The 25,438-nt window shown below is 46.6% G+C and overlaps 71 non-coding genes and 5 pseudogenes across 71 annotated transcripts; all 76 read right to left on the bottom strand.

Annotated features, from left to right (window-relative positions):
- Nucleotides 1–205: 205 nt before the first annotated feature.
- On the bottom strand, nt 206–324 carry LOC138477067 (5S ribosomal RNA). The gene has a single exon (XR_011271061.1). It is a non-coding gene; the product is annotated as a 5S ribosomal RNA (ribosomal RNA).
- A 106-nt stretch (nt 325–430) lies between these two features.
- On the bottom strand, nt 431–549 carry LOC138478684 (5S ribosomal RNA). Its single transcript, XR_011272528.1, has one exon. It is a non-coding gene; the product is annotated as a 5S ribosomal RNA (ribosomal RNA).
- A 106-nt stretch (nt 550–655) lies between these two features.
- Nucleotides 656–774, bottom strand: LOC138477066 (5S ribosomal RNA). The gene has a single exon (XR_011271060.1). It is a non-coding gene; the product is annotated as a 5S ribosomal RNA (ribosomal RNA).
- A 106-nt stretch (nt 775–880) lies between these two features.
- LOC138474197 (5S ribosomal RNA) lies at nt 881–996 on the bottom strand (annotated as a pseudogene).
- A 464-nt stretch (nt 997–1,460) lies between these two features.
- LOC138474714 (5S ribosomal RNA) lies at nt 1,461–1,569 on the bottom strand (annotated as a pseudogene).
- Nucleotides 1,570–1,675: 106 nt separating this feature from the next.
- Nucleotides 1,676–1,794, bottom strand: LOC138479603 (5S ribosomal RNA). The gene has a single exon (XR_011273363.1). It is a non-coding gene; the product is annotated as a 5S ribosomal RNA (ribosomal RNA).
- Nucleotides 1,795–2,257: 463 nt separating this feature from the next.
- LOC138477065 (5S ribosomal RNA) lies at nt 2,258–2,376 on the bottom strand. The gene has a single exon (XR_011271059.1). It is a non-coding gene; the product is annotated as a 5S ribosomal RNA (ribosomal RNA).
- Nucleotides 2,377–2,482: 106 nt separating this feature from the next.
- LOC138480091 (5S ribosomal RNA) lies at nt 2,483–2,601 on the bottom strand. The gene has a single exon (XR_011273806.1). It is a non-coding gene; the product is annotated as a 5S ribosomal RNA (ribosomal RNA).
- A 106-nt stretch (nt 2,602–2,707) lies between these two features.
- On the bottom strand, nt 2,708–2,826 carry LOC138478943 (5S ribosomal RNA). The gene has a single exon (XR_011272763.1). It is a non-coding gene; the product is annotated as a 5S ribosomal RNA (ribosomal RNA).
- A 106-nt stretch (nt 2,827–2,932) lies between these two features.
- LOC138477063 (5S ribosomal RNA) lies at nt 2,933–3,051 on the bottom strand. Its single transcript, XR_011271057.1, has one exon. It is a non-coding gene; the product is annotated as a 5S ribosomal RNA (ribosomal RNA).
- A 464-nt stretch (nt 3,052–3,515) lies between these two features.
- LOC138480326 (5S ribosomal RNA) lies at nt 3,516–3,634 on the bottom strand. Its single transcript, XR_011274011.1, has one exon. It is a non-coding gene; the product is annotated as a 5S ribosomal RNA (ribosomal RNA).
- A 106-nt stretch (nt 3,635–3,740) lies between these two features.
- Nucleotides 3,741–3,859, bottom strand: LOC138478531 (5S ribosomal RNA). The gene has a single exon (XR_011272390.1). It is a non-coding gene; the product is annotated as a 5S ribosomal RNA (ribosomal RNA).
- A 473-nt stretch (nt 3,860–4,332) lies between these two features.
- Nucleotides 4,333–4,451, bottom strand: LOC138477061 (5S ribosomal RNA). The gene has a single exon (XR_011271056.1). It is a non-coding gene; the product is annotated as a 5S ribosomal RNA (ribosomal RNA).
- A 106-nt stretch (nt 4,452–4,557) lies between these two features.
- On the bottom strand, nt 4,558–4,676 carry LOC138477060 (5S ribosomal RNA). Its single transcript, XR_011271055.1, has one exon. It is a non-coding gene; the product is annotated as a 5S ribosomal RNA (ribosomal RNA).
- Nucleotides 4,677–4,782: 106 nt separating this feature from the next.
- LOC138474196 (5S ribosomal RNA) lies at nt 4,783–4,898 on the bottom strand (annotated as a pseudogene).
- A 464-nt stretch (nt 4,899–5,362) lies between these two features.
- Nucleotides 5,363–5,481, bottom strand: LOC138477059 (5S ribosomal RNA). Its single transcript, XR_011271054.1, has one exon. It is a non-coding gene; the product is annotated as a 5S ribosomal RNA (ribosomal RNA).
- A 101-nt stretch (nt 5,482–5,582) lies between these two features.
- Nucleotides 5,583–5,701, bottom strand: LOC138479803 (5S ribosomal RNA). Its single transcript, XR_011273544.1, has one exon. It is a non-coding gene; the product is annotated as a 5S ribosomal RNA (ribosomal RNA).
- Nucleotides 5,702–5,807: 106 nt separating this feature from the next.
- Nucleotides 5,808–5,926, bottom strand: LOC138478942 (5S ribosomal RNA). The gene has a single exon (XR_011272762.1). It is a non-coding gene; the product is annotated as a 5S ribosomal RNA (ribosomal RNA).
- A 106-nt stretch (nt 5,927–6,032) lies between these two features.
- LOC138477058 (5S ribosomal RNA) lies at nt 6,033–6,151 on the bottom strand. Its single transcript, XR_011271053.1, has one exon. It is a non-coding gene; the product is annotated as a 5S ribosomal RNA (ribosomal RNA).
- A 464-nt stretch (nt 6,152–6,615) lies between these two features.
- LOC138478185 (5S ribosomal RNA) lies at nt 6,616–6,734 on the bottom strand. The gene has a single exon (XR_011272076.1). It is a non-coding gene; the product is annotated as a 5S ribosomal RNA (ribosomal RNA).
- A 106-nt stretch (nt 6,735–6,840) lies between these two features.
- LOC138473868 (5S ribosomal RNA) lies at nt 6,841–6,959 on the bottom strand (annotated as a pseudogene).
- A 473-nt stretch (nt 6,960–7,432) lies between these two features.
- On the bottom strand, nt 7,433–7,551 carry LOC138477057 (5S ribosomal RNA). Its single transcript, XR_011271052.1, has one exon. It is a non-coding gene; the product is annotated as a 5S ribosomal RNA (ribosomal RNA).
- Nucleotides 7,552–7,657: 106 nt separating this feature from the next.
- On the bottom strand, nt 7,658–7,776 carry LOC138479027 (5S ribosomal RNA). The gene has a single exon (XR_011272839.1). It is a non-coding gene; the product is annotated as a 5S ribosomal RNA (ribosomal RNA).
- Nucleotides 7,777–7,882: 106 nt separating this feature from the next.
- LOC138477056 (5S ribosomal RNA) lies at nt 7,883–8,001 on the bottom strand. Its single transcript, XR_011271051.1, has one exon. It is a non-coding gene; the product is annotated as a 5S ribosomal RNA (ribosomal RNA).
- Nucleotides 8,002–8,107: 106 nt separating this feature from the next.
- Nucleotides 8,108–8,226, bottom strand: LOC138476011 (5S ribosomal RNA). The gene has a single exon (XR_011270102.1). It is a non-coding gene; the product is annotated as a 5S ribosomal RNA (ribosomal RNA).
- A 453-nt stretch (nt 8,227–8,679) lies between these two features.
- LOC138477055 (5S ribosomal RNA) lies at nt 8,680–8,798 on the bottom strand. Its single transcript, XR_011271050.1, has one exon. It is a non-coding gene; the product is annotated as a 5S ribosomal RNA (ribosomal RNA).
- A 106-nt stretch (nt 8,799–8,904) lies between these two features.
- Nucleotides 8,905–9,023, bottom strand: LOC138478243 (5S ribosomal RNA). Its single transcript, XR_011272128.1, has one exon. It is a non-coding gene; the product is annotated as a 5S ribosomal RNA (ribosomal RNA).
- Nucleotides 9,024–9,129: 106 nt separating this feature from the next.
- LOC138480414 (5S ribosomal RNA) lies at nt 9,130–9,248 on the bottom strand. The gene has a single exon (XR_011274091.1). It is a non-coding gene; the product is annotated as a 5S ribosomal RNA (ribosomal RNA).
- A 464-nt stretch (nt 9,249–9,712) lies between these two features.
- On the bottom strand, nt 9,713–9,831 carry LOC138477054 (5S ribosomal RNA). The gene has a single exon (XR_011271049.1). It is a non-coding gene; the product is annotated as a 5S ribosomal RNA (ribosomal RNA).
- Nucleotides 9,832–9,937: 106 nt separating this feature from the next.
- On the bottom strand, nt 9,938–10,056 carry LOC138477053 (5S ribosomal RNA). The gene has a single exon (XR_011271048.1). It is a non-coding gene; the product is annotated as a 5S ribosomal RNA (ribosomal RNA).
- Nucleotides 10,057–10,162: 106 nt separating this feature from the next.
- On the bottom strand, nt 10,163–10,281 carry LOC138479374 (5S ribosomal RNA). The gene has a single exon (XR_011273155.1). It is a non-coding gene; the product is annotated as a 5S ribosomal RNA (ribosomal RNA).
- Nucleotides 10,282–10,387: 106 nt separating this feature from the next.
- LOC138478242 (5S ribosomal RNA) lies at nt 10,388–10,506 on the bottom strand. The gene has a single exon (XR_011272127.1). It is a non-coding gene; the product is annotated as a 5S ribosomal RNA (ribosomal RNA).
- Nucleotides 10,507–10,612: 106 nt separating this feature from the next.
- On the bottom strand, nt 10,613–10,731 carry LOC138479368 (5S ribosomal RNA). The gene has a single exon (XR_011273149.1). It is a non-coding gene; the product is annotated as a 5S ribosomal RNA (ribosomal RNA).
- A 464-nt stretch (nt 10,732–11,195) lies between these two features.
- Nucleotides 11,196–11,314, bottom strand: LOC138477050 (5S ribosomal RNA). The gene has a single exon (XR_011271046.1). It is a non-coding gene; the product is annotated as a 5S ribosomal RNA (ribosomal RNA).
- Nucleotides 11,315–11,420: 106 nt separating this feature from the next.
- Nucleotides 11,421–11,539, bottom strand: LOC138478530 (5S ribosomal RNA). Its single transcript, XR_011272389.1, has one exon. It is a non-coding gene; the product is annotated as a 5S ribosomal RNA (ribosomal RNA).
- Nucleotides 11,540–12,002: 463 nt separating this feature from the next.
- On the bottom strand, nt 12,003–12,121 carry LOC138479131 (5S ribosomal RNA). Its single transcript, XR_011272934.1, has one exon. It is a non-coding gene; the product is annotated as a 5S ribosomal RNA (ribosomal RNA).
- A 106-nt stretch (nt 12,122–12,227) lies between these two features.
- Nucleotides 12,228–12,346, bottom strand: LOC138479026 (5S ribosomal RNA). The gene has a single exon (XR_011272838.1). It is a non-coding gene; the product is annotated as a 5S ribosomal RNA (ribosomal RNA).
- A 106-nt stretch (nt 12,347–12,452) lies between these two features.
- Nucleotides 12,453–12,571, bottom strand: LOC138477049 (5S ribosomal RNA). Its single transcript, XR_011271045.1, has one exon. It is a non-coding gene; the product is annotated as a 5S ribosomal RNA (ribosomal RNA).
- A 106-nt stretch (nt 12,572–12,677) lies between these two features.
- Nucleotides 12,678–12,796, bottom strand: LOC138480292 (5S ribosomal RNA). The gene has a single exon (XR_011273980.1). It is a non-coding gene; the product is annotated as a 5S ribosomal RNA (ribosomal RNA).
- Nucleotides 12,797–13,259: 463 nt separating this feature from the next.
- Nucleotides 13,260–13,378, bottom strand: LOC138478746 (5S ribosomal RNA). The gene has a single exon (XR_011272585.1). It is a non-coding gene; the product is annotated as a 5S ribosomal RNA (ribosomal RNA).
- Nucleotides 13,379–13,484: 106 nt separating this feature from the next.
- On the bottom strand, nt 13,485–13,603 carry LOC138479367 (5S ribosomal RNA). The gene has a single exon (XR_011273148.1). It is a non-coding gene; the product is annotated as a 5S ribosomal RNA (ribosomal RNA).
- A 463-nt stretch (nt 13,604–14,066) lies between these two features.
- LOC138479130 (5S ribosomal RNA) lies at nt 14,067–14,185 on the bottom strand. The gene has a single exon (XR_011272933.1). It is a non-coding gene; the product is annotated as a 5S ribosomal RNA (ribosomal RNA).
- Nucleotides 14,186–14,291: 106 nt separating this feature from the next.
- On the bottom strand, nt 14,292–14,410 carry LOC138477048 (5S ribosomal RNA). Its single transcript, XR_011271044.1, has one exon. It is a non-coding gene; the product is annotated as a 5S ribosomal RNA (ribosomal RNA).
- Nucleotides 14,411–14,516: 106 nt separating this feature from the next.
- Nucleotides 14,517–14,635, bottom strand: LOC138477047 (5S ribosomal RNA). The gene has a single exon (XR_011271043.1). It is a non-coding gene; the product is annotated as a 5S ribosomal RNA (ribosomal RNA).
- A 106-nt stretch (nt 14,636–14,741) lies between these two features.
- On the bottom strand, nt 14,742–14,860 carry LOC138479364 (5S ribosomal RNA). Its single transcript, XR_011273146.1, has one exon. It is a non-coding gene; the product is annotated as a 5S ribosomal RNA (ribosomal RNA).
- Nucleotides 14,861–15,324: 464 nt separating this feature from the next.
- On the bottom strand, nt 15,325–15,443 carry LOC138477046 (5S ribosomal RNA). Its single transcript, XR_011271042.1, has one exon. It is a non-coding gene; the product is annotated as a 5S ribosomal RNA (ribosomal RNA).
- Nucleotides 15,444–15,549: 106 nt separating this feature from the next.
- LOC138478529 (5S ribosomal RNA) lies at nt 15,550–15,668 on the bottom strand. The gene has a single exon (XR_011272388.1). It is a non-coding gene; the product is annotated as a 5S ribosomal RNA (ribosomal RNA).
- Nucleotides 15,669–16,131: 463 nt separating this feature from the next.
- On the bottom strand, nt 16,132–16,250 carry LOC138479129 (5S ribosomal RNA). The gene has a single exon (XR_011272932.1). It is a non-coding gene; the product is annotated as a 5S ribosomal RNA (ribosomal RNA).
- A 106-nt stretch (nt 16,251–16,356) lies between these two features.
- On the bottom strand, nt 16,357–16,475 carry LOC138479025 (5S ribosomal RNA). Its single transcript, XR_011272837.1, has one exon. It is a non-coding gene; the product is annotated as a 5S ribosomal RNA (ribosomal RNA).
- Nucleotides 16,476–16,581: 106 nt separating this feature from the next.
- Nucleotides 16,582–16,700, bottom strand: LOC138477045 (5S ribosomal RNA). The gene has a single exon (XR_011271041.1). It is a non-coding gene; the product is annotated as a 5S ribosomal RNA (ribosomal RNA).
- Nucleotides 16,701–16,806: 106 nt separating this feature from the next.
- LOC138479886 (5S ribosomal RNA) lies at nt 16,807–16,925 on the bottom strand. The gene has a single exon (XR_011273619.1). It is a non-coding gene; the product is annotated as a 5S ribosomal RNA (ribosomal RNA).
- Nucleotides 16,926–17,388: 463 nt separating this feature from the next.
- On the bottom strand, nt 17,389–17,507 carry LOC138478121 (5S ribosomal RNA). Its single transcript, XR_011272017.1, has one exon. It is a non-coding gene; the product is annotated as a 5S ribosomal RNA (ribosomal RNA).
- Nucleotides 17,508–17,613: 106 nt separating this feature from the next.
- On the bottom strand, nt 17,614–17,732 carry LOC138477044 (5S ribosomal RNA). The gene has a single exon (XR_011271040.1). It is a non-coding gene; the product is annotated as a 5S ribosomal RNA (ribosomal RNA).
- A 474-nt stretch (nt 17,733–18,206) lies between these two features.
- Nucleotides 18,207–18,325, bottom strand: LOC138477043 (5S ribosomal RNA). The gene has a single exon (XR_011271039.1). It is a non-coding gene; the product is annotated as a 5S ribosomal RNA (ribosomal RNA).
- A 106-nt stretch (nt 18,326–18,431) lies between these two features.
- Nucleotides 18,432–18,550, bottom strand: LOC138478809 (5S ribosomal RNA). Its single transcript, XR_011272641.1, has one exon. It is a non-coding gene; the product is annotated as a 5S ribosomal RNA (ribosomal RNA).
- Nucleotides 18,551–18,656: 106 nt separating this feature from the next.
- On the bottom strand, nt 18,657–18,772 carry LOC138474194 (5S ribosomal RNA; annotated as a pseudogene).
- A 464-nt stretch (nt 18,773–19,236) lies between these two features.
- On the bottom strand, nt 19,237–19,355 carry LOC138477042 (5S ribosomal RNA). The gene has a single exon (XR_011271038.1). It is a non-coding gene; the product is annotated as a 5S ribosomal RNA (ribosomal RNA).
- A 106-nt stretch (nt 19,356–19,461) lies between these two features.
- LOC138478539 (5S ribosomal RNA) lies at nt 19,462–19,580 on the bottom strand. The gene has a single exon (XR_011272397.1). It is a non-coding gene; the product is annotated as a 5S ribosomal RNA (ribosomal RNA).
- A 106-nt stretch (nt 19,581–19,686) lies between these two features.
- LOC138478240 (5S ribosomal RNA) lies at nt 19,687–19,805 on the bottom strand. Its single transcript, XR_011272126.1, has one exon. It is a non-coding gene; the product is annotated as a 5S ribosomal RNA (ribosomal RNA).
- A 106-nt stretch (nt 19,806–19,911) lies between these two features.
- Nucleotides 19,912–20,030, bottom strand: LOC138479363 (5S ribosomal RNA). The gene has a single exon (XR_011273145.1). It is a non-coding gene; the product is annotated as a 5S ribosomal RNA (ribosomal RNA).
- A 464-nt stretch (nt 20,031–20,494) lies between these two features.
- Nucleotides 20,495–20,613, bottom strand: LOC138477041 (5S ribosomal RNA). Its single transcript, XR_011271037.1, has one exon. It is a non-coding gene; the product is annotated as a 5S ribosomal RNA (ribosomal RNA).
- A 106-nt stretch (nt 20,614–20,719) lies between these two features.
- LOC138480066 (5S ribosomal RNA) lies at nt 20,720–20,838 on the bottom strand. The gene has a single exon (XR_011273783.1). It is a non-coding gene; the product is annotated as a 5S ribosomal RNA (ribosomal RNA).
- A 463-nt stretch (nt 20,839–21,301) lies between these two features.
- LOC138479128 (5S ribosomal RNA) lies at nt 21,302–21,420 on the bottom strand. Its single transcript, XR_011272931.1, has one exon. It is a non-coding gene; the product is annotated as a 5S ribosomal RNA (ribosomal RNA).
- A 106-nt stretch (nt 21,421–21,526) lies between these two features.
- LOC138479022 (5S ribosomal RNA) lies at nt 21,527–21,645 on the bottom strand. The gene has a single exon (XR_011272835.1). It is a non-coding gene; the product is annotated as a 5S ribosomal RNA (ribosomal RNA).
- Nucleotides 21,646–21,751: 106 nt separating this feature from the next.
- On the bottom strand, nt 21,752–21,870 carry LOC138477038 (5S ribosomal RNA). The gene has a single exon (XR_011271035.1). It is a non-coding gene; the product is annotated as a 5S ribosomal RNA (ribosomal RNA).
- A 106-nt stretch (nt 21,871–21,976) lies between these two features.
- LOC138480413 (5S ribosomal RNA) lies at nt 21,977–22,095 on the bottom strand. The gene has a single exon (XR_011274090.1). It is a non-coding gene; the product is annotated as a 5S ribosomal RNA (ribosomal RNA).
- A 464-nt stretch (nt 22,096–22,559) lies between these two features.
- On the bottom strand, nt 22,560–22,678 carry LOC138477037 (5S ribosomal RNA). Its single transcript, XR_011271034.1, has one exon. It is a non-coding gene; the product is annotated as a 5S ribosomal RNA (ribosomal RNA).
- A 106-nt stretch (nt 22,679–22,784) lies between these two features.
- LOC138477036 (5S ribosomal RNA) lies at nt 22,785–22,903 on the bottom strand. The gene has a single exon (XR_011271033.1). It is a non-coding gene; the product is annotated as a 5S ribosomal RNA (ribosomal RNA).
- A 106-nt stretch (nt 22,904–23,009) lies between these two features.
- LOC138477888 (5S ribosomal RNA) lies at nt 23,010–23,128 on the bottom strand. The gene has a single exon (XR_011271806.1). It is a non-coding gene; the product is annotated as a 5S ribosomal RNA (ribosomal RNA).
- A 106-nt stretch (nt 23,129–23,234) lies between these two features.
- LOC138478238 (5S ribosomal RNA) lies at nt 23,235–23,353 on the bottom strand. The gene has a single exon (XR_011272124.1). It is a non-coding gene; the product is annotated as a 5S ribosomal RNA (ribosomal RNA).
- Nucleotides 23,354–23,459: 106 nt separating this feature from the next.
- LOC138479362 (5S ribosomal RNA) lies at nt 23,460–23,578 on the bottom strand. The gene has a single exon (XR_011273144.1). It is a non-coding gene; the product is annotated as a 5S ribosomal RNA (ribosomal RNA).
- A 464-nt stretch (nt 23,579–24,042) lies between these two features.
- LOC138477035 (5S ribosomal RNA) lies at nt 24,043–24,161 on the bottom strand. Its single transcript, XR_011271032.1, has one exon. It is a non-coding gene; the product is annotated as a 5S ribosomal RNA (ribosomal RNA).
- A 106-nt stretch (nt 24,162–24,267) lies between these two features.
- On the bottom strand, nt 24,268–24,386 carry LOC138478528 (5S ribosomal RNA). The gene has a single exon (XR_011272387.1). It is a non-coding gene; the product is annotated as a 5S ribosomal RNA (ribosomal RNA).
- Nucleotides 24,387–24,849: 463 nt separating this feature from the next.
- LOC138479127 (5S ribosomal RNA) lies at nt 24,850–24,968 on the bottom strand. The gene has a single exon (XR_011272930.1). It is a non-coding gene; the product is annotated as a 5S ribosomal RNA (ribosomal RNA).
- Nucleotides 24,969–25,074: 106 nt separating this feature from the next.
- On the bottom strand, nt 25,075–25,193 carry LOC138479021 (5S ribosomal RNA). The gene has a single exon (XR_011272834.1). It is a non-coding gene; the product is annotated as a 5S ribosomal RNA (ribosomal RNA).
- A 106-nt stretch (nt 25,194–25,299) lies between these two features.
- On the bottom strand, nt 25,300–25,418 carry LOC138477034 (5S ribosomal RNA). The gene has a single exon (XR_011271031.1). It is a non-coding gene; the product is annotated as a 5S ribosomal RNA (ribosomal RNA).
- Nucleotides 25,419–25,438: the final 20 nt, after the last annotated feature.

Raw genomic sequence — 25,438 nt, 5'->3', positions numbered from 1 at the left:
TCTCTGTACTGCATTACATGTGAAAGTCGATTTATTACCCATGAACACACTACCTGTATGCTAATTATATGTAAATAGGTAGCTCCAGCCCTCATAATGTTGTCCAACATTTCCGCTATAAAACGGGATAAAATTATTTTGGAAACATACCAAATTTGAAAAGTAATTGAGAAGTTGTGCAATTACTAATCATGGAGCACAAAATAGCCTACAGCACCTGGTATTCCCAGGCGGTCTCCCATCCAGGTACTAACTAGGCCCGACACTGCTTAGCTTCCGAGATCAGACGAGATCGGGCGCATTCAGTGTGGTGTGGCCGTAGGCTCAGGGCCTAGTGAGTTTTGTACTTTTAAGCATCTAGTCGGCTAGACCTTGCAGTTTTGAAAGGCAATTGAGAAATGGCTCACTTCCTGAACTTGGAGCACAAAAAAGCCTACAGCACCTGGTATTCCCAGGCGGTCTCCCATCCAGGTACTAACTAGGCCCGACACTGCTTAGCTTCCAAGATCAGACGAGATCGGGCGCATTCAGTGTGGTGTGGCCGTAGGCTCTGGTCCCAGTGAGTTTTGTACTTTTAAGCATCTAGTCGGCTAGACCTTGCAGTTTTGAAAGGCAATTGAGAAATGGCTCACTTCCTGAACTTGGAGCACAAAAAAGCCTACAGCACCTGGTATTCCCAGGCGGTCTCCCATCCAGGTACTAACTAGGCCCGACACTGCTTAGCTTCCGAGATCAGACGAGATCGGGCGCATTCAGTGTGGTGTGGCCGTAGGCTCTGGGCCTAGTGAGTTTTGTACTTTTAAGCATCTAGTCGGCTAGACCTTGCAGTTTTGAAAGGCAATTGAGAAATGGCTCACTTCCTGAACTTGGAGCACAAAAAAGCCTACAGCACCTGGTATTCCCAGGCGGTCTCCCATCCAGGTACTAACTAGGCCCGACACTGAGCTTCCGAGATCAGACGAGATCGGGCGCATTCAGTCTGGTGTGGCCGTAGGCTCTAGTAATGCTAAGAATATTACTCTTATGCATTTGCATTTAGTAAGCTAAGCCATGCAGCCACTTGCAACATGATACCACGCTCATCGCTCGATCAGCGCTCGATCAGGCGAGATATATAAGACTGGTGGGCCCATTCAGGACTCCTATGTCTGGTAGGATAACTTTAATCCATCCATCCTGTTTCTGTTGCAGGGAGGTGGAGAGAACAATCAACACAATAACGGCTTTCTTTCATGCCTCTTGAAGGACTCAATATTCTCTGTACTGCATTACATGTGAAAGTCGATTTATTACCCATGAACACACTACCTGTATGCTAATTATATGTAAATAGGTAGCTCCAGCCCTCATAATGTTGTCCAACATTTCCGCTATAAAACGGGATAAAATTATTTTGGAAACATACCAAATTTGAAAAGTAATTGAGAAGTTGCGCAATTACTAATCATGGAGCACAAAATAGCCTACAGCACCTGGTATTCCCAGGCGGTCTCCCATCCACGTACTAACTAGGCCCGACACTGCTTAGCTTCCGAGATCAGACGCATTCAGTGTGGTGTGGCCGTAGGCTCTGGGCCTAGTGAGTTTTGTACTTTTAAGCATCTAGTCGGCTAGACCTTGCAGTTTTGAAAGGCAATTGAGAAATGGCTCACTTCCTGAACTTGGAGCACAAAAAAGCCTACAGCACCTGGTATTCCCAGGCAGTCTCCCATCCAGGTACTAACTAGGCCCGACACTGCTTAGCTTCCGAGATCAGACGAGATCAGGCGCATTCAGTGTGGTGTGGCCGTAGGCTCTAGAAATGCTAAGAATATTACTCTTATGCATTTGCATTTAGTAAGCTAAGCCATGCAGCCACTTGCAACATGATACCACGCTCATCGCTCGATCAGGCTCGATCAGGCGAGATATATAAGACTGGTGGGCCCATTCAGGACTCCTATGTCTGGTAGGATAACTTTAATCCATCCATCCTGTTTCTGTTGCAGGGAGGTGGAGAGAACAATCAACACAATAACGGCTTTCTTTCATGCCTCTTGAAGGACTCAATATTCTCTGTACTGCATTACATGTGAAAGTCGATTTATTACCCATGAACACACTACCTGTATGCTAATTATATGTAAATAGGTAGCTCCAGCCCTCATAATGTTGTCCAACATTTCCGCTATAAAACGGGATAAAATTATTTTGGAAACATACCAAATTTGAAAAGTAATTGAGAAGTTGTGCAATTACTAATCATGGAGCACAAAATAGCCTACAGCACCTGGTATTCCCAGGCGGTCTCCCATCCAGGTACTAACTAGGCCCGACACTGCTTAGCTTCCGAGATCAGACGAGATCGGGCGCATTCAGTGTGGTGTGGCCGTAGGCTCAGGGCCTAGTGAGTTTTGTACTTTTAAGCATCTAGTCGGCTAGACCTTGCAGTTTTGAAAGGCAATTGAGAAATGGCTCACTTCCTGAACTTGGAGCACAAAAAAGCCTACAGCACCTGGTATTCCCAGGCGGTCTCCCATCCAGGTACTAACTAGGCCTGACACTGCTTAGCTTCCAAGATCAGACGAGATCGGGCGCATTCAGTGTGGTGTGGCCGTAGGCTCTGGTCCCAGTGAGTTTTGTACTTTTAAGCATCTAGTCGGCTAGACCTTGCAGTTTTGAAAGGTAATTGAGAAATGGCTCACTTCCTGAACTTGGAGCACAAAAAAGCCTACAGCACCTGGTATTCCCAGGCGGTCTCCCATCCAGGTACTAACTAGGCCTGACACTGCTTAGCTTCCGAGATCAGACGAGATCGGGCGCATTCAGTGTGGTGTGGCCGTAGGCTCTGGGCCTAGTGAGTTTTGTACTTTTAAGCATCTAGTCGGCTAGACCTTGCAGTTTTGAAAGGCAATTGAGAAATGGCTCACTTCCTGAACTTGGAGCACAAAAAAGCCTACAGCACCTGGTATTCCCAGGCGGTCTCCCATCCAGGTACTAACTAGGCCCGACACTGCTTAGCTTCCGAGATCAGACGAGATCGGGCGCATTCAGTGTGGTGTGGCCGTAGGCTCGAGTAATGCTAAGAATATTACTCTTATGCATTTGCATTTAGTAAGCTAAGCCATGCAGCCACTTGCAACATGATACCACGCTCATCGCTCGATCAGCGCTTGATCAGGCGAGATATATAAGACTGGTGGGCCCATTCAGGACTCCTATGTCTGGTAGGATAACTTTAATCCATCCATCCTGTTTCTGTTGCAGGGAGGTGGAGAGAACAATCAACACAATAACGGCTTTCTTTCATGCCTCTTGAAGGACTCAATATTCTCTGTACTGCATTACATGTGAAAGTCGATTTATTACCCATGAACACACTACCTGTATGCTAATTATATGTAAATAGGTAGCTCCAGCCCTCATAATGTTGTCCAACATTTCCGCTATAAAACGGGATAAAATTATTTTGGAAACATACCAAATTTGAAAAGTAATTGAGAAGTTGCGCAATTACTAATCATGGAGCACAAAATAGCCTACAGCACCTGGTATTCCCAGGCGGTCTCCCATACAGGTACTAACTAGGCCCGACACTGCTTAGCTTCCCAGATCAGACGAGATCGGGCGCATTCAGTGTGGTGTGGCCGTAGGCTCTGGGCCTAGTGAGTTTTGTACTTTTAAGCATCTAGTCGGCTAGACCTTGCAGTTTTGAAAGGCAATTGAGAAATGGCTCACTTCCTGAACTTGGAGCACAAAAAAGCCTACAGCACCTGGTATTCCCAGGCAGTCTCCCATCCAGGTACTAACTAGGCCCGACACTGCTTAGCTTCCGAGATCAGACGAGATCGGGCGCATTCAGTGTGGTGTGGCCGTAGGCTCTAGAAATGCTAAGAATATTACTCTTATGCATTTGCATTTAGTAAGCTAAGCCATGCAGCCACTTGCAACATGATACCACGCTCATCGCTCGATCAGGCTCGATCAGGCTCGATCAGGCGAGATATATAAGACTGGTGGGCCCATTCAGGACTCCTATGTCTGGTAGGATAACTTTAATCCATCCATCCTGTTTCTGTTGCAGGGAGGTGGAGAGAACAATCAACACAATAACGGCTTTCTTTCATGCCTCTTGAAGGACTCAATATTCTCTGTACTGCATTACATGTGAAAGTCGATTTATTACCCATGAACACACTACCTGTATGCTAATTATATGTAAATAGGTAGCTCCAGCCCTCATAATGTTGTCCAACATTTCCGCTATAAAACGGGATAAAATTATTTTGGAAACATACCAAATTTGAAAAGTAATTGAGAAGTTGTGCAATTACTAATCATGGAGCACAAAATAGCCTACAGCACCTGGTATTCCCAGGCGGTCTCCCATCCAGGTACTAACTAGGCCCGACACTGCTTAGCTTCCGAGATCAGACGAGATCGGGCGCATTCAGTGTGGTGTGGCCGTAGGCTCTGGTCCTAGTGAGTTTTGTACTTTTAAGCATCTAGTCGGCTAGACCTTGCAGTTTTGAAAGGCAATTGAGAAATGGCTCACTTCCTGAACTTGGAGCACAAAAAAGCCTACAGCACCTGGTATTCCCAGGCGGTCTCCCATCCAGGTACTAACTAGGCCCGACACTGCTTAGCTTCCGAGATCAGACGAGATCGGGCGCATTCAGTGTGGTGTGGCCGTAGGCTCTGGGCCTAGTGAGTTTTGTACTTTTAAGCATCTAGTCGGCTAGACCTTGCAGTTTTGAAAGGCAATTGAGAAATGGCTCACTTCCTGAACTTGGAGCACAAAAAAGCCTACAGCACCTGGTATTCCCAGGCGGTCTCCCATCCAGGTACTAACTAGGCCCGACACTGAGCTTCCGAGATCAGACGAGATCGGGCGCATTCAGTCTGGTGTGGCCGTAGGCTCTAGTAATGCTAAGAATATTACTCTTATGCATTTGCATTTAGTAAGCTAAGCCATGCAGCCACTTGCAACATGATACCACGCTCATCGCTCGATCAGCGCTCGATCAGGCGAGATATATAAGACTGGTGGGCCCATTCAGGACTCCTATGTCTGGTAGGATAACTTTAATCCATCCATCCTGTTTCTGTTGCAGGGAGGTGGAGAGAACAATCAACACAATAACGGCTTTCTTTCATGCCTCTTGAAGGACTCAATATTCTCTGTACTGCATTACATGTGAAAGTCGATTTATTACCCATGAACACACTACCTGTATGCTAATTATATGTAAATAGGTAGCTCCAGCCCTCATAATGTTGTCCAACATTTCCGCTATAAAACGGGATAAAATTATTTTGGAAACATACCAAATTTGAAAAGTAATTGAGAAGTTGTGCAATTACTAATCATGGAGCACAAAATAGCCTACAGCACCTGGTATTCCCAGGCGGTCTCCCATCCAGGTACTAACTAGGCCCGACACTGCTTAGCTTCCGAGATCAGACGAGATCGGGCGCATTCAGTGTGGTGTGGCCGTAGGCTCAGGGCCTAGTGAGTTTTGTACTTTTAAGCATCTAGTCGGCTAGACCTTGCAGTTTTGCAATTGAGAAATGGCTCACTTCCTGAACTTGGAGCACAAAAAAGCCTACAGCACCTGGTATTCCCAGGCAGTCTCCCATCCAGGTACTAACTAGGCCCGACACTGCTTAGCTTCCAAGATCAGACGAGATCGGGCGCATTCAGTGTGGTGTGGCCGTAGGCTCTGGTCCCAGTGAGTTTTGTACTTTTAAGCATCTAGTCGGCTAGACCTTGCAGTTTTGAAAGGCAATTGAGAAATGGCTCACTTCCTGAACTTGGAGCACAAAAAAGCCTACAGCACCTGGTATTCCCAGGCGGTCTCCCATCCAGGTACTAACTAGGCCTGACACTGCTTAGCTTCCGAGATCAGACGAGATCGGGCGCATTCAGTGTGGTGTGGCCGTAGGCTCTGGGCCTAGTGAGTTTTGTACTTTTAAGCATCTAGTCGGCTAGACCTTGCAGTTTTGAAAGGCAATTGAGAAATGGCTCACTTCCTGAACTTGGAGCACAAAAAAGCCTACAGCACCTGGTATTCCCAGGCGGTCTCCCATCCAGGTACTAACTAGGCCCGACACTGCTTAGCTTCCGAGATCAGACGAGATCGGGCGCATTCAGTGTGGTGTGGCCGTAGGCTCGAGTAATGCTAAGAATATTACTCTTATGCATTTGCATTTAGTAAGCTAAGCCATGCAGCCACTTGCAACATGATACCACGCTCATCGCTCGATCAGCGCTTGATCAGGCGAGATATATAAGACTGGTGGGCCCATTCAGGACTCCTATGTCTGGTAGGATAACTTTAATCCATCCATCCTGTTTCTGTTGCAGGGAGGTGGAGAGAACAATCAACACAATAACGGCTTTCTTTCATGCCTCTTGAAGGACTCAATATTCTCTGTACTGCATTACATGTGAAAGTCGATTTATTACCCATGAACACACTACCTGTATGCTAATTATATGTAAATAGGTAGCTCCAGCCCTCATAATGTTGTCCAACATTTCCGCTATAAAACGGGATAAAATTATTTTGGAAACATACCAAATTTGAAAAGTAATTGAGAAGTTGCGCAATTACTAATCATGGAGCACAAAATAGCCTACAGCACCTGGTATTCCCAGGCGGTCTCCCATACAGGTACTAACTAGGCCCGACACTGCTTAGCTTCCGAGATCAGACGAGATCGGGCGCATTCAGTGTGGTGTGGCCGTAGGCTCTGGGCCTAGTGAGTTTTGTACTTTTAAGCATCTAGTCGGCTAGACCTTGCAGTTTTGAAAGGCAATTGAGAAATGGCTCACTTCCTGAACTTGGAGCACAAAAAAGCCTACAGCACCTGGTATTCCCAGGCAGTCTCCCATCCAGGTACTAACTAGGCATGACACTGCTTAGCTTCCGAGATCAGACGAGATCGGGCGCATTCAGTGTGGTGTGGCCGTAGGCTCTAGAAATGCTAAGAATATTACTCTTATGCATTTGCATTTAGTAAGCTAAGCCATGCAGCCACTTGCAACATGATACCACGCTCATCGCTCGATCAGGCTCGATCAGGCGAGATCAGGCGAGATATATAAGACTGGTGGGCCCATTCAGGACTCCTATGTCTGGTAGGATAACTTTAATCCATCCATCCTGTTTCTGTTGCAGGGAGGTGGAGAGAACAATCAACACAATAACGGCTTTCTTTCATGCCTCTTGAAGGACTCAATATTCTCTGTACTGCATTACATGTGAAAGTCGATTTATTACCCATGAACACACTACCTGTATGCTAATTATATGTAAATAGGTAGCTCCAGCCCTCATAATGTTGTCCAACATTTCCGCTATAAAACGGGATAAAATTATTTTGGAAACATACCAAATTTGAAAAGTAATTGAGAAGTTGTGCAATTACTAATCATGGAGCACAAAATAGCCTACAGCACCTGGTATTCCCAGGCGGTCTCCCATCCAGGTACTAACTAGGCCCGACACTGCTTAGCTTCCGAGATCAGACGAGATCGGGCGCATTCAGTGTGGTGTGGCCGTAGGCTCTGGGCCTAGTGAGTTTTGTACTTTTAAGCATCTAGTCGGCTAGACCTTGCAGTGTTGAAAGGTAATTGAGAAATGGCTCACTTCCTGAACTTGGAGCACAAAAAAGCCTACAGCACCTGGTATTCCCAGGCGGTCTCCCATCCAGGTACTAACTAGGCCCGACACTGCTTAGCTTCTGAGATCAGACGAGATCGGGCGCATTCAGTGTGGTGTGGCCGTAGGCTCTGGTCCTAGTGAGTTTTGTACTTTTAAGCATCTAGTCGGCTAGACCTTGCAGTTTTGAAAGGCAATTGAGAAATGGCTCACTTCCTGAACTTGGAGCACAAAAAAGCCTACAGCACCTGGTATTCCCAGGCGGTCTCCCATCCAGGTACTAACTAGGCCCGACACTGCTTAGCTTCCGAGATCAGACGAGATCGGGCGCATTCAGTGTGGTGTGGCCGTAGGCTCTGGGCCTAGTGAGTTTTATACTTTTAAGCATCTAGTCGGCTAGACCTTGCAGTTTTGAAAGGCAATTGAGAAATGGCTCACTTCCTGAACTTGGAGCACAAAAAAGCCTACAGCACCTGGTATTCCCAGGCGGTCTCCCATCCAGGTACTAACTAGGCCCAACACTGCTTAGCTTCCGAGATCAGACGAGATCGGGCGCATTCAGTGTGGTGTGGCCGTAGGCTCTAGAAATGCTAAGAATATTACTCTTATGCATTTGCATTTAGTAAGCTAAGCCATGCAGCCACTTGCAACATGATACCACGCTCATCGCTCGATCAGGCGAGATATATAAGACTGGTGGGCCCATTCAGGACTCCTATGTCTGGTAGGATAACTTTAATCCATCCATCCTGTTTCTGTTGCAGGGTTGTGGAGAGAACAATCAACACAATAACGGCTTTCTTTCATGCCTCTTGAAGGACTCAATATTCTCTGTACTGCATTACATGTGAAAGTCGATTTATTACCCATGAACACACTACCTGTATGCTAATTATATGTAAATAGGTAGCTCCAGCCCTCATAATGTTGTCCAACATTTCCGCTATAAAACGGGATAAAATTATTTTGGAAACATACCAAATTTGAAAAGTAATTGAGAAGTTGTGCAATTACTAATCATGGAGCACAAAATAGCCTACAGCACCTGGTATTCCCAGGCGGTCTCCCATCCAGGTACTAACTAGGCCCGACACTGCTTAGCTTCCGAGATCAGACGAGATCGGGCGCATTCAGTGTGGTGTGGCCGTAGGCTCTGGTCCTAGTGAGTTTTGTACTTTTAAGCATCTAGTCGGCTAGACCTTGCAGTTTTGAAAGGCAATTGAGAAATGGCTCACTTCCTGAACTTGGAGCACAAAAAAGCCTACAGCACCTGGTATTCCCAGGCGGTCTCCCATCCAGGTACTAACTAGGCCCGACACTGCTTAGCTTTCGAGATCAGACGAGATCGGGCGCATTCAGTGTGGTGTGGCCGTAGGCTCTGGGCCTAGTGAGTTTTGTACTTTTAAGCATCTAGTCGGCTAGACCTTGCAGTTTTGAAAGGCAATTGAGAAATGGCTCACTTCCTGAACTTGGAGCACAAAAAAGCCTACAGCACCTGGTATTCCCAGGCTGTCTCCCATCCAGGTACTAACTAGGCCCGACACTGCTTAGCTTCCGAGATCAGACGAGATCGGGCGCATTCAGTCTGGTGTGGCCGTAGGCTCTAGTAATGCTAAGAATATTACTCTTATGCATTTGCATTTAGTAAGCTAAGCCATGCAGCCACTTGCAACATGATACCACGCTCATCGCTCGATCAGCGCTCGATCAGGCGAGATATATAAGACTGGTGGGCCCATTCAGGACTCCTATGTCTGGTAGGATAACTTTAATCCATCCATCCTGTTTCTGTTGCAGGGAGGTGGAGAGAACAATCAACACAATAACGGCTTTCTTTCATGCCTCTTGAAGGACTCAATATTCTCTGTACTGCATTACATGTGAAAGTCGATTTATTACCCATGAACACACTACCTGTATGCTAATTATATGTAAATAGGTAGCTCCAGCCCTCATAATGTTGTCCAACATTTCCGCTATAAAACGGGATAAAATTATTTTGGAAACATACCAAATTTGAAAAGTAATTGAGAAGTTGTGCAATTACTAATCATGGAGCACAAAATAGCCTACAGCACCTGGTATTCCCAGGCGGTCTCCCATCCAGGTACTAACTAGGCCCGACACTGCTTAGCTTCCGAGATCAGACGAGATCGGGCGCATTCAGTGTGGTGTGGCCGTAGGCTCTGGGCCTAGTGAGTTTTGTACTTTTAAGCATCTAGTCGGCTAGACCTTGCAGTTTTGAAAGGCAATTGAGAAATGGCTCACTTCCTGAACTTGGAGCACAAAAAAGCCTACAGCACCTGGTATTCCCAGGCGGTCTCCCATCCAGGTACTAACTAGGCCCGACACTGCTTAGCTTCCGAGATCAGACGAGATCGGGCGCATTCAGTGTGGTGTGGCCGTAGGCTCTGGTCCTAGTGAGTTTTGTACTTTTAAGCATCTAGTCGGCTAGACCTTGCAGTTTTGAAAGGCAATTGAGAAATGGCTCACTTCCTGAACTTGGAGCACAAAAAAGCCTACAGCACCTGGTATTCCCAGGCCGTCTCCCATCCAGGTACTAACCAGGCCCGACACTGCTTAGCTTCCAAGATCAGACGAGATCGGGCGCATTCAGTGTGGTGTGGCCGTAGGCTCTGGTCCTAGTGAGTTTTGTACTTTTAAGCATCTAGTCGGCTAGACCTTGCAGTTTTGAAAGGCAATTGAGAAATGGCTCACTTCCTGAACTTGGAGCACAAAAAAGCCTACAGCACCTGGTATTCCCAGGCGGTCTCCCATCCAGGTACTAACTAGGCCCGACACTGCTTAGCTTTCGAGATCAGACGAGATCGGGCGCATTCAGTGTGGTGTGGCCGTAGGCTCTGGGCCTAGTGAGTTTTGTACTTTTAAGCATCTAGTCGGCTAGACCTTGCAGTTTTGAAAGGCAATTGAGAAATGGCTCACTTCCTGAACTTGGAGCACAAAAAAGCCTACAGCACCTGGTATTCCCAGGCGGTCTCCCATCCAGGTACTAACTAGGCCCGACACTGCTTAGCTTCCGAGATCAGACGAGATTGGGCGCATTCAGTGTGGTGTGGCCGTAGGCTCGAGTAATGCTAAGAATATTACTCTTATGCATTTGCATTTAGTAAGCTAAGCCATGCAGCCACTTGCAACATGATACCACGCTCATCGCTCGATCAGCGCTTGATCAGGCGAGATATATAAGACTGGTGGGCCCATTCAGGACTCCTATGTCTGGTAGGATAACTTTAATCCATCCATCCTGTTTCTGTTGCAGGGAGGTGGAGAGAACAATCAACACAATAACGGCTTTCTTTCATGCCTCTTGAAGGACTCAATATTCTCTGTACTGCATTACATGTGAAAGTCGATTTATTACCCATGAACACACTACCTGTATGCTAATTATATGTAAATAGGTAGCTCCAGCCCTCATAATGTTGTCCAACATTTCCGCTATAAAACGGGATAAAATTATTTTGGAAACATACCAAATTTGAAAAGTAATTGAGAAGTTGCGCAATTACTAATCATGGAGCACAAAATAGCCTACAGCACCTGGTATTCCCAGGCGGTCTCCCATCCAGGTACTAACTAGGCCCGACACTGCTTAGCTTCCGAGATCAGACGAGATCGGGCGCATTCAGTGTGGTGTGGCCGTAGGCTCTGGGCCTAGTGAGTTTTGTACTTTTAAGCATCTAGTCGGCTAGACCTTGCAGTTTTGAAAGGCAATTGAGAAATGGCTCACTTCCTGAACTTGGAGCACAAAAAAGCCTACAGCACCTGGTATTCCCAGGCAGTCTCCCATCCAGGTACTAACTAGGCCCGACACTGCTTAGCTTCCGAGATCAGACGAGATCGGGCGCATTCAGTGTGGTGTGGCCGTAGGCTCTAGAAATGCTAAGAATATTACTCTTATGCATTTGCATTTAGTAAGCTAAGCCATGCAGCCACTTGCAACATGATACCACGCTCATCGCTCGATCAGGCTCGATCAGGCGAGATATATAAGACTGGTGGGCCCATTCAGGACTCCTATGTCTGGTAGGATAACTTTAATCCATCCATCCTGTTTCTGTTGCAGGGAGGTGGAGAGAACAATCAACACAATAACGGCTTTCTTTCATGCCTCTTGAAGGACTCAATATTCTCTGTACTGCATTACATGTGAAAGTCGATTTATTACCCATGAACACACTACCTGTATGCTAATTATATGTAAATAGGTAGCTCCAGCCCTCATAATGTTGTCCAACATTTCCGCTATAAAACGGGATAAAATTATTTTGGAAACATACCAAATTTGAAAAGTAATTGAGAAGTTGTGCAATTACTAATCATGGAGCACAAAATAGCCTACAGCACCTGGTATTCCCAGGCGGTCTCCCATCCAGGTACTAACTAGGCCCGACACTGCTTAGCTTACGAGATCAGACGAGATCGGGCGCATTCAGTGTGGTGTGGCCGTAGGCTCTGGGGCTAGTGAGTTTTGTACTTTTAAGCATCTAGTCGGCTAGACCTTGCAGTTTTGAAAGGCAATTGAGAAATGGCTCACTTCCTGAACTTGGAGCACAAAAAAGCCTACAGCACCTGGTATTCCCAGGCGGTCTCCCATCCAGGTACTAACTAGGCCCGACACTGCTTAGCTTCTGAGATCAGACGAGATCGGGCGCATTCAGTGTGGTGTGGCCGTAGGCTCTGGTCCTAGTGAGTTTTGTACTTTTAAGCATCTAGTCGGCTAGACCTTGCAGTTTTGAAAGGCAATTGAGAAATGGCTCACTTCCTGAACTTGGAGCACAAAAAAGCCTACAGCACCTGGTATTCCCAGGCGGTCTCCCATCCAGGTACTAACTAGGCCCGACACTGCTTAGCTTCCGAGATCAGACGAGATCGGGCGCATTCAGTGTGGTGTGGCCGTAGGCTCTGGGCCTAGTGAGTTTTGTACTTTTAAGCATCTAGTCGGCTAGACCTTGCAGTTTTGAAAGGCAATTGAGAAATGGCTCACTTCCTGAACTTGGAGCACAAAAAAGCCTACAGCACCTGGTATTCCCAGGCGGTCTCCCATCCAGGTACTAACTAGGCCTGACACTGCTTAGCTTCCGAGATCAGACGAGATTGGGCGCATTCAGTGTGGTGTGGCCGTAGGCTCTAGAAATGCTAAGAATATTACTCTTATGCATTTGCATTTAGTAAGCTAAGCCATGCAGCCACTTGCAACATGATACCACGCTCATCGCTCGATCAGGCTCGATCAGGCGAGATATATAAGACTGGTGGGCCCATTCAGGACTCCTATGTCTGGTAGGATAACTTTAATCCATCCATCCTGTTTCTGTTGCAGGGAGGTGGAGAGAACAATCAACACAATAACGGCTTTCTTTCATGCCTCTTGAAGGACTCAATATTCTCTGTACTGCATTACATGTGAAAGTCGATTTATTACCCATGAACACACTACCTGTATGCTAATTATATGTAAATAGGTAGCTCCAGCCCTCATAATGTTGTCCAACATTTCCGCTATAAAACGGGATAAAATTATTTTGGAAACATACCAAATTTGAAAAGTAATTGAGAAGTTGTGCAATTACTAATCATGGAGCACAAAATAGCCTACAGCACCTGGTATTCCCAGGCGGTCTCCCATCCAGGTACTAACTAGGCCCGACACTGCTTAGCTTCCGAGAACAGACGAGATCGGGCGCATTCAGTGTGGTGTGGCCGTAGGCTCTGGGCCTAGTGAGTTTTGTACTTTTAAGCATCTAGTCGGCTAGACCTTGCAGTTTTGAAAGGCAATTGAGAAATGGCTCACTTCCTGAACTTGGAGCACAAAAAAGCCTACAGCACCTGGTATTCCCAGGCGGTCTCCCATCCAGGTACTAACTAGGCCCGACACTGCTTAGCTTCCGAGATCAGACGAGATTGGGCGCATTCAGTGTGGTGTGGCCGTAGGCTCTAGAAATGCTAAGAATATTACTCTTATGCATTTGCATTTAGTAAGCTAAGCCATGCAGCCACTTGCAACATGATACCACGCTCATCGCTCGATCAGGCTCGATCAGGCGAGATATATAAGACTGGTGGGCCCATTCAGGACTCCTATGTCTGGTAGGATAACTTTAATCCATCCATCCTGTTTCTGTTGCAGGGAGGTGGAGAGAACAATCAACACAATAACGGCTTTCTTTCATGCCTCTTGAAGGACTCAATATTCTCTGTACTGCATTACATGTGAAAGTCGATTTATTACCCATGAACACACTACCTGTATGCTAATTATATGTAAATAGGTAGCTCCAGCCCTCATAATGTTGTCCAACATTTCCGCTATAAAACGGGATAAAATTATTTTGGAAACATACCAAATTTGAAAAGTAATTGAGAAGTTGTGCAATTACTAATCATGGAGCACAAAATAGCCTACAGCACCTGGTATTCCCAGGCGGTCTCCCATCCAGGTACTAACTAGGCCCGACACTGCTTAGCTTACGAGATCAGACGAGATCGGGCGCATTCAGTGTGGTGTGGCCGTAGGCTCTGGGCCTAGTGAGTTTTGTACTTTTAAGCATCTAGTCGGCTAGACCTTGCAGTTTTGAAAGGCAATTGAGAAATGGCTCACTTCCTGAACTTGGAGCACAAAAAAGCCTACAGCACCTGGTATTCCCAGGCGGTCTCCCATCCAGGTACTAACTAGGCCCGACACTGCTTAGCTTCCGAGATCAGACGAGATCGGGCGCATTCAGTGTGGTGTGGCCGTAGGCTCTGGTCCTAGTGAGTTTTGTACTTTTAAGCATCTAGTCGGCTAGACCTTGCAGTTTTGAAAGGCAATTGAGAAATGGCTCACTTCCTGAACTTGGAGCACAAAAAAGCCTACAGCACCTGGTATTCCCAGGCGGTCTCCCATCCAGGTACTAACTAGGCCCGACACTGCTTAGCTTCCGAGATCAGACGAGATCGGGCGCATTCAGTGTGGTGTGGCCGTAGGCTCTGGGCCTAGTGAGTTTTGTACTTTTAAGCATCTAGTCGGCTAGACCTTGCAGTTTTGAAAGGCAATTGAGAAATGGCTCACTTCCTGAACTTGGAGCACAAAAAAGCCTACAGCACCTGGTATTCCCAGGCGGTCTCCCATCCAGGTACTAACTAGGCCCGACACTGCTTAGCTTCCGAGATCAGACGAGATTGGGCGCATTCAGTGTGGTGTGGCCGTAGGCTCGAGTAATGCTAAGAATATTACTCTTATGCATTTGCATTTAGTAAGCTAAGCCATGCAGCCACTTGCAACATGATACCACGCTCATCGCTCGATCAGCGCTTGATCAGGCGAGATATATAAGACTGGTGGGCCCATTCAGGACTCCTATGTCTGGTAGGATAACTTTAATCCATCCATCCTGTTTCTGTTGCAGGGAGGTGGAGAGAACAATCAACACAATAACGGCTTTCTTTCATGCCTCTTGAAGGACTCAATATTCTCTGTACTGCATTACATGTGAAAGTCGATTTATTACCCATGAACACACTACCTGTATGCTAATTATATGTAAATAGGTAGCTCCAGCCCTCATAATGTTGTCCAACATTTCCGCTATAAAACGGGATAAAATTATTTTGGAAACATACCAAATTTGAAAAGTAATTGAGAAGTTGCGCAATTACTAATCATGGAGCACAAAATAGCCTACAGCACCTGGTATTCCCAGGCGGTCTCCCATCCAGGTACTAACTAGGCCCGACACTGCTTAGCTTCCGAGATCAGACGAGATCGGGCGCATTCAGTGTGGTGTGGCCGTAGGCTCTGGGCCTAGTGAGTTTTGTACTTTTAAGCATCTAGTCGGCTAGACCTTGCAGTTTTGAAAGGCAATTGAGAAATGGCTCACTTCCTGAACTTGGAGCACAAAAAAGCCTACAGCACCTGGTATTCCCAGGCAGTCTCCCATCCAGGTACTAACTAGGCCCGACACTGCTTAGCTTCCGAGATCAGACGAGATCGGGCGCATTCAGTGTGGTGTGGCCGTAGGCTCTAGAAATGCTAAGAATATTACTCTTATGCATTTGCATTTAGTAAGCTAAGCCATGCAGCCACTTGCAACATGATACCACGCTCATCGCTCGATCAGGCTCGATCAGGCGAGATATATAAGACTGGTGGGCCCATTCAGGACTCCTATGTCTGGTAGGATAACTTTAATCCATCCATCCTGTTTCTGTTGCAGGGAGGTGGAGAGAACAATCAACACAATAACGGCTTTCTTTCATGCCTCTTGAAGGACTCAATATTCTCTGTACTGCATTACATGTGAAAGTCGATTTATTACCCATGAACACACTACCTGTATGCTAATTATATGTAAATAGGTAGCTCCAGCCCTCATAATGTTGTCCAACATTTCCGCTATAAAACGGGATAAAATTATTTTGGAAACATACCAAATTTGAAAAGTAATTGAGAAGTTGTGCAATTACTAATCATGGAGCACAAAATAGCCTACAGCACCTGGTATTCCCAGGCGGTCTCCCATCCAGGTACTAACTAGGCCCGACACTGCTTAGCTTACGAGATCAGACGAGATCGGGCGCATTCAGTGTGGTGTGGCCGTAGGCTCTGGGCCTAGTGAGTTTTGTACTTTTAAGCATCTAGTCGGCTAGACCTTGCAGTTTTGAAAGGCAATTGAGAAATGGCTCACTTCCTGAACTTGGAGCACAAAAAAGCCTACAGCACCTGGTATTCCCAGGCGGTCTCCCATCCAGGTACTAACTAGGCCCGACACTGCTTAGCTTCTGAGATCAGACGAGATCGGGCGCATTCAGTGTGGTGTGGCCGTAGGCTCTGGTCCTAGTGAGTTTTGTACTTTTAAGCATCTAGTCGGCTAGACCTTGCAGTTTTGAAAGGCAATTGAGAAATGGCTCACTTCCTGAACTTGGAGCACAAAAAAGCCTACAGCACCTGGTATTCCCAGGCGGTCTCCCATCCAGGTACTAACTAGGCCCGACACTGCTTAGCTTCCGAGATCAGACGAGATCGGGCGCATTCAGTGTGGTGTGGCCGTAGGCTCTGGGCCTAGTGAGTTTTGTACTTTTAAGCATCTAGTCGGCTAGACCTTGCAGTTTTGAAAGGCAATTGAGAAATGGCTCACTTCCTGAACTTGGAGCACAAAAAAGCCTACAGCACCTGGTATTCCCAGGCGGTCTCCCATCCAGGTACTAACTAGGCCCGACACTGCTTAGCTTCCGAGATCAGACGAGATTGGGCGCATTCAGTGTGGTGTGGCCATAGGCTCTAGAAATGCTAAGAATATTACTCTTATGCATTTGCATTTAGTAAGCTAAGCCATGCAGCCACTTGCAACATGATACCACGCTCATCGCTCGATCAGGCTCGATCAGGCGAGATATATAAGACTGGTGGGCCCATTCAGGACTCCTATGTCTGGTAGGATAACTTTAATCCATCCATCCTGTTTCTGTTGCAGGGAGGTGGAGAGAACAATCAACACAATAACGGCTTTCTTTCATGCCTCTTGAAGGACTCAATATTCTCTGTACTGCATTACATGTGAAAGTCGATTTATTACCCATGAACACACTACCTGTATGCTAATTATATGTAAATAGGTAGCTCCAGCCCTCATAATGTTGTCCAACATTTCCGCTATAAAACGGGATAAAATTATTTTGGAAACATACCAAATTTGAAAAGTAATTGAGAAGTTGTGCAATTACTAATCATGGAGCACAAAATAGCCTACAGCACCTGGTATTCCCAGGCGGTCTCCCATCCAGGTACTAACTAGGCCCGACACTGCTTAGCTTCCGAGATCAGACGAGATCGGGCGCATTCAGTGTGGTGTGGCCGTAGGATCTGGGCCTAGTGAGTTTTGTACTTTTAAGCATCTAGTCGGCTAGACCTTGCAGTTTTGAAAGGCAATTGAGAAATGGCTCACTTCCTGAACTTGGAGCACAAAAAAGCCTACAGCACCTGGTATTCCCAGGCGGTCTCCCATCCAGGTACTAACTAGGCCCGACACTGCTTAGCTTCCGAGATCAGACGAGATCGGGCGCATTCAGTGTGGTGTGGCCGTAGGCTCTAGAAATGCTAAGAATATTACTCTTATGCATTTGCATTTAGTAAGCTAAGCCATGCAGCCACTTGCAACATGATACCACGCTCATCGCTCGATCAGCGCTCGATCAGGCTCGATCAGGCGAGATATATAAGACTGGTGGGCCCATTCAGGACTCCTATGTCTGGTAGGATAACTTTAATCCATCCATCCTGTTTCTGTTGCAGGGAGATGGAGAGAACAATCAACACAATAACGGCTTTCTTTCATGCCTCTTGAAGGACTCAATATTCTCTGTACTGCATTACATGTGAAAGTCGATTTATTACCCATGAACACACTACCTGTATGCTAATTATATGTAAATAGGTAGCTCCAGCCCTCATAATGTTGTCCAACATTTCCGCTATAAAACGGGATAAAATTATTTTGGAAACATACCAAATTTGAAAAGTAATTGAGAAGTTGTGCAATTACTAATCATGGAGCACAAAATAGCCTACAGCACCTGGTATTCCCAGGCGGTCTCCCATCCAGGTACTAACTAGGCCCGACACTGCTTAGCTTCCGAGATCAGACGAGATCGGGCGCATTCAGTGTGGTGTGGCCGTAGGCTCTGGTCCTAGTGAGTTTTGTACTTTTAAGCATCTAGTCGGCTAGACCTTGCAGTTTTGAAAGGCAATTGAGAAATGGCTCACTTCCTGAACTTGGAGCACAAAAAAGCCTACAGCACCTGGTATTCCCAGGCGGTCTCCCATCCAGGTATTAACTAGGCCCGACACTGCTTAGCTTCCGAGATCAGACGAGATCGGGCGCATTCAGTGTGGTGTGGCCGTAGGCTCTGGGCCTAGTGAGTTTTGTACTTTTAAGCATCTAGTCGGCTAGACCTTGCAGTTTTGAAAGGCAATTGAGAAATGGCTCACTTCCTGAACTTGGAGCACAAAAAAGCCTACAGCACCTGGTATTCCCAGGCGGTCTCCCATCCAGGTACTAACTAGGCCCGACACTGAGCTTCCGAGATCAGACGAGATCGGGCGCATTCAGTCTGGTGTGGCCGTAGGCTCTAGTAATGCTAAGAATATTACTCTTATGCATTTGCATTTAGTAAGCTAAGCCATGCAGCCACTTGCAACATGATACCACGCTCATCGCTCGATCAGCGCTCGATCAGGCGAGATATATAAGACTGGTGGGCCCATTCAGGACTCCTATGTCTGGTAGGATAACTTTAATCCATCCATCCTGTTTCTGTTGCAGGGAGGTGGAGAGAACAATCAACACAATAACGGCTTTCTTTCATGCCTCTTGAAGGACTCAATATTCTCTGTACTGCATTACATGTGAAAGTCGATTTATTACCCATGAACACACTACCTGTATGCTAATTATATGTAAATAGGTAGCTCCAGCCCTCATAATGTTGTCCAACATTTCCGCTATAAAACGGGATAAAATTATTTTGGAAATATACCAAATTTGAAAAGTAATTGAGAAGTTGTGCAATTACTAATCATGGAGCACAAAATAGCCTACAGCACCTGGTATTCCCAGGCGGTCTCCCATCCAGGTACTAACTAGGCCCGACACTGCTTAGCTTCCGAGATCAGACGAGATCGGGCGCATTCAGTGTGGTGTGGCCGTAGGCTCAGGGCCTAGTGAGTTTTGTACTTTTAAGCATCTAGTCGGCTAGACCTTGCAGTTTTGAAAGGCAATTGAGAAATGGCTCACTTCCTGAACTTGGAGCACAAAAAAGCCTACAGCACCTGGTATTCCCAGGCGGTCTCCCATCCAGGTACTAACCAGGCCCGACACTGCTTAGCTTCCGAGATCAGACGAGATCGGGCGCATTCAGTGTGGTGTGGCCGTAGGCTCTGGTCCTAGTGAGTTTTGTACTTTTAAGCATCTAGTCGGCTAGACCTTGCAGTTTTGAAAGGCAATTGAGAAATGGCTCACTTCCTGAACTTGGAGCACAAAAAAGCCTACAGCACCTGGTATTCCCAGGCGGTCTCCCATCCAGGTACTAACTAGGCCCGACACTGCTTAGCTTTCGAGATCAGACGAGATCGGGCGCATTCAGTGTGGTGTGGCCGTAGGCTCTGGGCCTAGTGAGTTTTGTACTTTTAAGCATCTAGTCGGCTAGACCTTGCAGTTTTGAAAGGCAATTGAGAAATGGCTCACTTCCTGAACTTGGAGCACAAAAAAGCCTACAGCACCTGGTATTCCCAGGCGGTCTCCCATCCAGGTACTAACTAGGCCCGACACTGCTTAGCTTCCGAGATCAGACGAGATTGGGCGCATTCAGTGTGGTGTGGCCGTAGGCTCGAGTAATGCTAAGAATATTACTCTTATGCATTTGCATTTAGTAAGCTAAGCCATGCAGCCACTTGCAACATGATACCACGCTCATCGCTCGATCAGCGCTTGATCAGGCGAGATATATAAGACTGGTGGGCCCATTCAGGACTCCTATGTCTGGTAGGATAACTTTAATCCATCCATCCTGTTTCTGTTGCAGGGAGGTGGAGAGAACAATCAACACAATAACGGCTTTCTTTCATGCCTCTTGAAGGACTCAATATTCTCTGTACTGCATTACATGTGAAAGTCGATTTATTACCCATGAACACACTACCTGTATGCTAATTATATGTAAATAGGTAGCTCCAGCCCTCATAATGTTGTCCAACATTTCCGCTATAAAACGGGATAAAATTATTTTGGAAACATACCAAATTTGAAAAGTAATTGAGAAGTTGCGCAATTACTAATCATGGAGCACAAAATAGCCTACAGCACCTGGTATTCCCAGGCGGTCTCCCATCCAGGTACTAACTAGGCCCGACACTGCTTAGCTTCCGAGATCAGACGAGATCGGGCGCATTCAGTGTGGTGTGGCCGTAGGCTCTGGGCCTAGTGAGTTTTGTACTTTTAAGCATCTAGTCGGCTAGACCTTGCAGTTTTGAAAGGCAATTGAGAAATGGCTCACTTCCTGAACTTGGAGCACAAAAAAGCCTACAGCACCTGGTATTCCCAGGCAGTCTCCCATCCAGGTACTAACTAGGCCCGACACTGCTTAGCTTCTGAGATCAGACGAGATCGGGCGCATTCAGTGTGGTGTGGCCGTAGGCTCTAGAAATGCTAAGAATATTACTCTTATGCATTTGCATTTAGTAAGCTAAGCCATGCAGCCACTTGCAACATGATACCACGCTCATCGCTCGATCAGGCTCGATCAGGCGAGATATATAAGACTGGTGGGCCCATTCAGGACTCCTATGTCTGGTAGGATAACTTTAATCCATCCATCCTGTTTCTGTTGCAGGGAGGTGGAGAGAACAATCAACACAATAACGGCTTTCTTTCATGCCTCTTGAAGGACTCAATATTCTCTGTACTGCATTACATGTGAAAGTCGATTTATTACCCATGAACACACTACCTGTATGCTAATTATATGTAAATAGGTAGCTCCAGCCCTCATAATGTTGTCCAACATTTCCGCTATAAAACGGGATAAAATTATTTTGGAAACATACCAAATTTGAAAAGTAATTGAGAAGTTGTGCAATTACTAATCATGGAGCACAAAATAGCCTACAGCACCTGGTATTCCCAGGCGGTCTCCCATCCAGGTACTAACTAGGCCCGACACTGCTTAGCTTACGAGATCAGACGAGATCGGGCGCATTCAGTGTGGTGTGGCCGTAGGCTCTGGGCCTAGTGAGTTTTGTACTTTTAAGCATCTAGTCGGCTAGACCTTGCAGTTTTGAAAGGCAATTGAGAAATGGCTCACTTCCTGAACTTGGAGCACAAAAAAGCCTACAGCACCTGGTATTCCCAGGCGGTCTCCCATCCAGGTACTAACTAGGCCCGACACTGCTTAGCTTCTGAGATCAGACGAGATCGGGCGCATTCAGTGTGGTGTGGCCGTAGGCTCTGGTCCTAGTGAGTTTTGTACTTTTAAGCATCTAGTCGGCTAGACCTTGCAGTTTTGAAAGGCAATTGAGAAATGGCTCACTTCCTGAACTTGGAGCACAAAAAAGCCTACAGCACCTGGTATTCCCAGGCGGTCTCCCATCCAGGTACTAACTAGGCCCGACACTGCTTAGCTTCCGAGATCAGACGAGATCGGGCGCATTCAGTGTGGTGTGGCCGTAGGCTCTGGGCCTAGTGAGTTTTGTACTTTTAAGCATCTAGTCGGCTAGACCTTGCAGTTTTGAAAGGCAATTGAGAAATGGCTCACTTCCTGAACTTGGAGCACAAAAAAGCCTACAGCACCTGGTATTCCCAGGCTGTCTCCCATCCAGGTACTAACTAGGCCCGACACTGCTTAGCTTCCGAGATCAGACGAGATCGGGCGCATTCAGTCTGGTGTGGCCGTAGGCTCTAGTAATGCTAAGAATATTACTCTTATGCATTTGCATTTAGTAAGCTAAGCCATGCAGCCACTTGCAACATGATACCACGCTCATCGCTCGATCAGCGCTCGATCAGGCGAGATATATAAGACTGGTGGGCCCATTCAGGACTCCTATGTCTGGTAGGATAACTTTAATCCATCCATCCTGTTTCTGTTGCAGGGAGGTGGAGAGAACAATCAACACAATAACGGCTTTCTTTCATGCCTCTTGAAGGACTCAATATTCTCTGTACTGCATTACATGTGAAAGTCGATTTATTACCCATGAACACACTACCTGTATGCTAATTATATGTAAATAGGTAGCTCCAGCCCTCATAATGTTGTCCAACATTTCCGCTATAAAACGGGATAAAATTATTTTGGAAACATACCAAATTTGAAAAGTAATTGAGAAGTTGTGCAATTACTAATCATGGAGCACAAAATAGCCTACAGCACCTGGTATTCCCAGGCGGTCTCCCATCCAGGTACTAACTAGGCCCGACACTGCTTAGCTTCCGAGATCAGACGAGATCGGGCGCATTCAGTGTGGTGTGGCCGTAGGCTCTGGGCCTAGTGAGTTTTGTACTTTTAAGCATCTAGTCGGCTAGACCTTGCAGTTTTGAAAGGCAATTGAGAAATGGCTCACTTCCTGAACTTGGAGCACAAAAAAGCCTACAGCACCTGGTATTCCCAGGCGGTCTCCCATCCAGGTACTAACTAGGCCCGACACTGCTTAGCTTCCGAGATCAGACGAGATCGGGCGCATTCAGTGTGGTGTGGCCGTAGGCTCTGGTCCTAGTGAGTTTTGTACTTTTAAGCATCTAGTCGGCTAGACCTTGCAGTTTTGAAAGGCAATTGAGAAATGGCTCACTTCCTGAACTTGGAGCACAAAAAAGCCTACAGCACCTGGTATTCCCAGGCCGTCTCCCATCCAGGTACTAACCAGGCCCGACACTGCTTAGCTTCCGAGATCAGACGAGATCGGGCGCATTCAGTGTGGTGTGGCCGTAGGCTCTGGTCCTAGTGAGTTTTGTACTTTTAAGCATCTAGTCGGCTAGACCTTGCAGTTTTGAAAGGCAATTGAGAAATGGCTCACTTCCTGAACTTGGAGCACAAAAAAGCCTACAGCACCTGGTATTCCCAGGCGGTCTCCCATCCAGGTACTAACTAGGCCCGACACTGCTTAGCTTTCGAGATCAGACGAGATCGGGCGCATTCAGTGTGGTGTGGCCGTAGGCTCTGGGCCTAGTGAGTTTTGTACTTTTAAGCATCTAGTCGGCTAGACCTTGCAGTTTTGAAAGGCAATTGAGAAATGGCTCACTTCCTGAACTTGGAGCACAAAAAAGCCTACAGCACCTGGTATTCCCAGGCGGTCTCCCATCCAGGTACTAACTAGGCCCGACACTGCTTAGCTTCCGAGATCAGACGAGATTGGGCGCATTCAGTGTGGTGTGGCCGTAGGCTCGAGTAATGCTAAGAATATTACTCTTATGCATTTGCATTTAGTAAGCTAAGCCATGCAGCCACTTGCAACATGATACCACGCTCATCGCTCGATCAGCGCTTGATCAGGCGAGATATATAAGACTGGTGGGCCCATTCAGGACTCCTATGTCTGGTAGGATAACTTTAATCCATCCATCCTGTTTCTGTTGCAGGGAGGTGGAGAGAACAATCAACACAATAACGGCTTTCTTTCATGCCTCTTGAAGGACTCAATATTCTCTGTACTGCATTACATGTGAAAGTCGATTTATTACCCATGAACACACTACCTGTATGCTAATTATATGTAAATAGGTAGCTCCAGCCCTCATAATGTTGTCCAACATTTCCGCTATAAAACGGGATAAAATTATTTTGGAAACATACCAAATTTGAAAAGTAATTGAGAAGTTGCGCAATTACTAATCATGGAGCACAAAATAGCCTACAGCACCTGGTATTCCCAGGCGGTCTCCCATCCAGGTACTAACTAGGCCCGACACTGCTTAGCTTCCGAGATCAGACGAGATCGGGCGCATTCAGTGTGGTGTGGCCGTAGGCTCTGGGCCTAGTGAGTTTTGTACTTTTAAGCATCTAGTCGGCTAGACCTTGCAGTTTTGAAAGGCAATTGAGAAATGGCTCACTTCCTGAACTTGGAGCACAAAAAAGCCTACAGCACCTGGTATTCCCAGGCAGTCTCCCATCCAGGTACTAACTAGGCCCGACACTGCTTAGCTTCCGAGATCAGACGAGATCGGGCGCATTCAGTGTGGTGTGGCCGTAGGCTCTAGAAATGCTAAGAATATTACTCTTATGCATTTGCATTTAGTAAGCTAAGCCATGCAGCCACTTGCAACATGATACCACGCTCATCGCTCGATCAGGCTCGATCAGGCGAGATATATAAGACTGGTGGGCCCATTCAGGACTCCTATGTCTGGTAGGATAACTTTAATCCATCCATCCTGTTTCTGTTGCAGGGAGGTGGAGAGAACAATCAACACAATAACGGCTTTCTTTCATGCCTCTTGAAGGACTCAATATTCTCTGTACTGCATTACATGTGAAAGTCGATTTATTACCCATGAACACACTACCTGTATGCTAATTATATGTAAATAGGTAGCTCCAGCCCTCATAATGTTGTCCAACATTTCCGCTATAAAACGGGATAAAATTATTTTGGAAACATACCAAATTTGAAAAGTAATTGAGAAGTTGTGCAATTACTAATCATGGAGCACAAAATAGCCTACAGCACCTGGTATTCCCAGGCGGTCTCCCATCCAGGTACTAACTAGGCCCGACACTGCTTAGCTTACGAGATCAGACGAGATCGGGCGCATTCAGTGTGGTGTGGCCGTAGGCTCTGGGCCTAGTGAGTTTTGTACTTTTAAGCATCTAGTCGGCTAGACCTTGCAGTTTTGAAAGGCAATTGAGAAATGGCTCACTTCCTGAACTTGGAGCACAAAAAAGCCTACAGCACCTGGTATTCCCAGGCGGTCTCCCATCCAGGTACTAACTAGGCCCGACACTGCTTAGCTTCTGAGATCAGACGAGATCGGGCGCATTCAGTGTGGTGTGGCCGTAGGCTCTGGTCCTAGTGAGTTTTGTACTTTTAAGCATCTAGTCGGCTAGACCTTGCAGTTTTGAAAGGCAATTGAGAAATGGCTCACTTCCTGAACTTGGAGCACAAAAAAGCCTACAGCACCTGGTATTCCCAGGCGGTCTCCCATCCAGGTACTAACTAGGCCCGACACTGCTTAGCTTCCGAGATCAGACGAGATCGGGCGCATTCAGTGTGGTGTGGCCGTAGGCTCTGGGCCTAGTGAGTTTTG

The sequence above is a fragment of the Ambystoma mexicanum genome, chromosome 8, assembly GCF_040938575.1.
Source record: "Ambystoma mexicanum isolate Mex_15411 chromosome 8, UKY_AmexF1_1, whole genome shotgun sequence".
In the NCBI taxonomy this organism is placed as follows: Eukaryota; Metazoa; Chordata; class Amphibia; order Caudata; family Ambystomatidae; genus Ambystoma; species Ambystoma mexicanum.
Note: the sequence above shows the minus strand (reverse complement) of the source record. Positions and strands in the feature narration are given on the sequence as shown.